This window comes from Montipora foliosa, chromosome 2 (genome assembly GCF_036669935.1).
Source record: "Montipora foliosa isolate CH-2021 chromosome 2, ASM3666993v2, whole genome shotgun sequence".
In the NCBI taxonomy this organism is placed as follows: domain Eukaryota; kingdom Metazoa; phylum Cnidaria; class Anthozoa; order Scleractinia; family Acroporidae; genus Montipora; species Montipora foliosa.
Genome location: NC_090870.1, coordinates 55222456 through 55228455, shown reverse-complemented (window position 1 = coordinate 55228455; position 6000 = coordinate 55222456). Strand labels below are relative to the sequence as shown.

Below are 6000 nucleotides of genomic sequence, written 5' to 3'. Positions count from 1 at the left end.
ATTATGTATTTAAATGGGTATATAACGCTAATTATTTAAATAATTAACAATTATTCCTCGAGCCCGAATGGGCTATGAGTCAATAGCCCATGAGGCCGAAGGCCGAATGGGCTATTGACTCAGAGTCTATTGACTCAGAGGCCGTGCCTGCGGCCAGAGTAAAAAGCTGTGAAATACAAAGCAACGTATGGCGTTCTTTTCAAAATTGAAGCTTAATTATCTCTGAAAAATGCATGGTTACTCCCAATTTTCTTTTTGGATACCAAGAGCAGTTGCTAAGTTCTGCATCTCCGCATAGTTTTGAACCGCGCAAAAATATCCCTGTATTAATAAGCATCACCCATAGGAAATCCGAGTATCTCGAGATGCGCAGAACGTATGAGCAATAGCAATAGTAGGCACCGTCCTTAACAAACCAAAACGTATTAAAATCATCATAACAGACCCCTCTTGAAAAAATCGTGAACACTATTTACAAACTGAATGGAATGTGTTGAATATCCTTTAAAATACACAAGCTACAAAGCTGCACTGAAAAAACTCATGAGGGGTGGGTGGGAGGGGCAGGTCTGGCAATGGCGAATGGCCAAAAACCATCAGACCTGAAGACCCCCCACACACTGGACCCCGTTCTCCCAGCTGTGTGTGAGAAAAATATTTTCCGCCTTATTCGTTTCTCAGCCAGAGTAAAACTCACTTCTTTGCTCCCTGCGGTATTAAGCCTGATTAGCGACGCAAGCAGAAGCCATGCATAACAACGCTTATTTCACCGTGAAACCGAGGTTGACGCAAGCACAAGTTCATGGATCAAAAATATTCCTTTTTCGTGTGTTTGCGCTTATGCTTGTGTTCGCTTGCGTTGTGTGAAAACGAAACACAGCATAAGCACAAGGGAATGGGCCATTTCCAAGCTGCTGTTAGTCTAGGTTTCGAAGTGAGTCTTGGTGCTCAACTATTGTAAGGAAAATGAGTTTGATTTACATAAGAATACGCAACTCATTTACATTTTAATGGTGGTGCACCAGGACTCGTTTTGAAACTGAGACATGCAGCAACTCGGAAATGGGTTTTTCGCCCTTGTCACACGGCGGCCATATTGTCCCGGGAGATCAAAAAAGCTTTGTTTTACCACGCCAAGCCTCGCAGTGGAAACCATGGAGGTGAGGCTTGCCGTGGTAAAACAAAGCCTTTTTGGTCTCCCGGGACAATATGGTCGCCGTGTGACAAGGGCGAATTGAAGAAAAGAGTAAATTCATGGCCTGGCTTAAAAACGAGGCTGATGTGGGAAATGGGCTATTGAATTACCATTCTCGCCTATATAGTTTCAGATGTCATTGTTTAATAAGATTTAAATGGACGTTTTCAATTCTTTATGAAATGCTGGTTTCTTTAATTGATCATGTTAAGACTTAGGGCCCTTTTCTTCTGTCAGAACTGGCCGGTCAGACCGGTCTGCTTGCAAAGAAATGTAATAATTTGCTCGATAATTCCTCGAATTCTTCTGGAGGAGTAAATTTCATCCTTGAAGTGTGTTAATTTGAAGGCGTGGTAAAGTTAGTCCTTCAAATGCCCGGTCTGGCCGGTCAGTTCTGTCAAATGGAAGGTGTCCTTAGTCTTTTCTTTTTCTGTAGTCATTTATTTCTTGTTGATATTTTCGTGTTCGTTTCGTTCCAGGGATTAGCAGCAAGTATCGTCTTCTACCTCTTCATTCGCAGATACCAAGAGAAGATCAGCGCCGGGTGTTTGAGCCCGTACCACCAGGAGTTACAAAGGTGGATAATGACCTCTGTCATTTAGTGTGCAGTGATTTGGGATGCTGGTGTAGTTGCAGAAACAAATTAATTTATAGAGAAAAACTGAAGGGCAGTGCATGTTGCAAAAAGTAAAAGCGACGTCTACTTTTTGCAACATCAAAATTTCTTGCGCAAGAAGATGGTAATACGCGCAACAAACCATCTCAACTTGCAACGCAACATTGTTGCGCGACAAGTGGCACGAAAATTGTTGCCCGTATTACTGGGCCGTAAAGGGAATTTTCGCGCGCACTCGCAGTTTTTTTTTTTTGGTTCATACCATTCCAAACAGTTGTCGAGGACAACCCGTTTCTAAGGCACATTTTGTTTGATGACTGTAAATCAGTATAAGAGCGCTGTAAACTGGGTAATTTTGAAATTCTAGCTGAATTGATGTCGAACATGTATTCCTCGGCGATCGAGAGCTAAGATGCTGAATTTGTTTTCTTAGTATTTATTCAATTGATAACCTAATCGCTTACCTCGACAAATGAATTACTAAATCATCAACTTTTTGTCTTTTTGTTTTGGCAGATAATTCTTTCAACCAACATTGCTGAAACAAGCATCACCATCGATGATGTTGTGTTTGTTATCGATTCTTGCAAGTATGTGTGTGGTAACCTGACTAACGTTATGTCCTTTTTTGGATGCGTCAGTATTGAATGCTTCAAGCTCAATTTAATTTGATTTGAACTGCTTTAAGTTGATTTCAGGTCTCCTCAATTATTAAAGCATTGAGCCTTTGTTAAAGGGGTATTAGAGCCCTATAAGTTCTCTCAAATACCAACAACAATCGTTATACAGCGAGCGCTGGGGAGAAGCACGCGAGGCCATGAAGGAGGTGGTGGTCTCGCGAGTTAGCCTCGCATGTCCTATGGGTTTTTCTTTTCCCAATCTTCTCGCTTCAATTTATCGTTCTCTCCAGACCTTGTGAATCAAACATCGCGATCGTGTTCGACCTCCAACTAGGCTTCGCCTCGATGTGAAGTTAAATACCCGAATGCACCGTAACTAGCAAGACGGTAAACTACTAATAAGTTATTGTATTCTTTTCGTTTGAAATAGCGAGTATTTTTTTCTATTTACTTCAGTTGGAGAACAGGAACGTCCAACTTCGATACATTTAAGTTACGGCGGTATCACAGACTGAGTTAGAGCTGTATTAGAGAGGTTTAGCAAATTTTTGGTCTACAAGAAATGTCAAACGACTGCATAGTTAATGTTCTGTGACGGTAGGCAGCTGCTTGTCGAAAAAGCTTGAAAATTCTCTCATTTTAACTTGCTTTTCTCTTTGGTGAATTGTCCCAAAACCTATAGCTAACAGCAACAAAATTAATTAAAACCAAACAAGATTCTTTGATGTCAACGAACGAAATGATATATGACGTGAATCACATGTAGAACGGCGGATATGAAATCAAGTGATGCTATGATCCTCACAGTTATGAACGCAATTTTAGCAATTGCGTAGAGAAGCCTGAAAAATTCAGGACTTCAACAGGGTTTGAACCGTGACCTCGCGATGCCAGTGCGACGCTCCAACCAACTGAGCCATGAAGCCACTGATGTTGGGCGCTGGTCATGAGTGGGCAAAACGCAAGTTTCATCCCGACGTTTCCCGTTTGCCTTAAACGCGACTCTAGATCTCCCTATTTTTGGATTGATTTTCCAGCAAAACCCGACCTTCCCTACGGACATAATTAATTTTTACCCTGAGGTTCACTAGTACGATCCGAAACTTCTTTAAAAACTCGTCTATAGAATAGCTTAGTCTCTAAAAATGCCGTGAAAAAGATCTAGTATAGGTGTTGTGTACTCCAGCTTGTGGAACTTTTCTGGGGATTAAAAGATCCCTGTAAAATGTATAGATACTTTTCTTGTTATTGAATTCAAGTTTTGGCAGTCTTACTCCTAACTGACTCTTCACTTCTTTATCAGAGCCAAAGTGAAGTTATTTAGATCACACAACAACATGACAAACTAAGCGACTGTGTGGGCATCCAGGACCAACATGGAGCAAAGGCGAGGCCGTGCAGGCAGAGTGAGACCAGGGTTTGCTTTTTATCTTTGCAGCCGCACACGAGCATCCAGGTTAGCTTGGGCCTAAAGTAACCTTTGGATCTAACCGCTTGATTCATCGAGATTTGAACCACATAATTCATGCAGGACCTAGAATCAGGAAAGCGTTTTCCAACGAAACCCAAAGTTTAGAAAATCTTTATTTCGTAAGGTTTCGGAATGGTTAGGACTGAAACCATTTTTTTTGGGAAGCATAAGCTATGTCGACCGCGTCGATAGCGGCAGAAAACAACGAGTGTAAAACAGTGGTTATGCACGTGCAATGTGCATACAGTGCACGCGCGATGTTACGTCAAGTTTTTGCCATTTTCTTCCGAAAACGGGGACAGCTATTCTTAGAGTTATTTTTGGACTGCCAAAATCCTGAATTCAAGATTTTGGAATTCAAGATTTTGGCAGTCCAAAATCCTGAATTCTGGATTTTGGCAGTCCAAAATCTTGAATTCAGGATGTTTGAAGTCGTTAACTCTAACTCTAAGTCATAACTCTACTAAAATAACTCTATTGATAGTTAACCTCCCGAAAACTACTTGAAATGACCAAATTCGAGGTTATGTGGAGCACGTGAGAACCGGTAAATAGCTTTTTCAATTCTCTCCCTAATATCCCACACCGTTCCCCACTTTATATATCTTTTCGGTACTAGTTGCCACACAATTTAATTCCGTTAAAAGACTTGGAATAATCGCCAAATGATTACAATAAGGTGAAGTTATATTTTCAGATGGCATTCTCTGTCCAGCACAGGAATAAAAGAACAAAGAAAAATTGGGAATGCGGACTAGAATGAAATAAACATAAGCCAGTGGGTAAAATAGACGAATTTCGATATATTAAAATTCAGTCCTAAACAAAAGACATCATCTCGAGGTTCTGGGGAATAAATATGAGGATTTGTATGAGTTTATTCCCCAGAGCCTCGAGATGATGCCTTTTGTTTTCGACTGCATTTTAGTATATCGAAATTGGTCTATTTGGCCCTTGAGGGAATCTGTCTGAAAATCGAGGGAAGTTCTTTCCAGTTTCGAAAAAGTTGTAAGTGGTTTGAAACCAGCAGTCATACTATAATTGATCGCCGTCCGGGTAAGTGTAGGCCTGAGAAGTTTTGTCTAGGACGACGTTGATTGACTGACGTTTCGACAACCTGAGTGGAAGTCATCTTCAGAGTCAAGTGATTTGTGTAACGTCAGAAGATGGTATTAACACTCTGGCCCTGGTTGCCCAAAGCATGGTTAGCGCCAACCAGCGTTAAATGCCATGAACACTTGAAGGTTTTGATACCTCTTAACCATGGTTAGCGCCAACCAGGCTTCGAGCAAACGGCCGCTGGTCTTTGATGTGATTGGTCAACGAAGTTGTGACGTCACGACTTAGTTGACCAACCTACATTCACCAAGGTTGAAGCAAGTTCTATAAAGCTCTGGACGTAATTTTTTTGTGAAAAACCGCTGTCCAAGTTAGTTTTCGTTTAAATAACGACAACTTTGATTAAGAATCCAAAAAGAAAAGCAAAGAGATTAGAATCAAAGGAAGTCCACAGCCAGCTTGGCTGCCGTTCGGAGAGTATGCATATCACCTGAACATAGAGCTGTAATAATTTTTGGAAGTTTGTTTAATTGAACTGATTAATTTTGAAACATTTGCAGACTTGCTGAGCACGCCACCCCGGAAATTCTGCGCACACCGCTTCACGAACTGGCTCTCACTATCAAGCTTCTCAAACTTGGAGACATCGGAGAATTTTTGAACAAAGCCATAGAGCCTCCTCCTTTGGACGCTGTAGCTGAATCTGTGGCGCTTTTGAAAGGTTCGTGCTTCCCGGAAGAGTTGGCGAATTTACTTTAAAGGCAATGCCCAGCAGCACCAATGCATTTGAATGTCGTAAGACTATATTTACGAGATGCTTTAAGTTTATTGCGAGAAAACTGGTGAATTTGACCCCCAATCTTCTGACATATCTCTGTCGTGGGTGAAGATAAAAAGGAAATCAGAGATGGCGCAGTGGTGAGAGCACCCGTCTCCCACCAAATATTATGTGGCCCGGGTTCGATTCCCACACTCGGCGTCATATGTGGGTTGAGTTTGTTGGTTCTCTATTGTGCACCGCGAGGTTTTTCTCTGGGTA

General features: G+C 41.5%; 1 pseudogene; it reads left to right on the top strand.

The window, feature by feature from the left end:
• Positions 1 to 6000, top strand: part of LOC137991830 (ATP-dependent RNA helicase A-like) — a 91944-nt pseudogene that overhangs the window by 77698 nt on the left and 8246 nt on the right.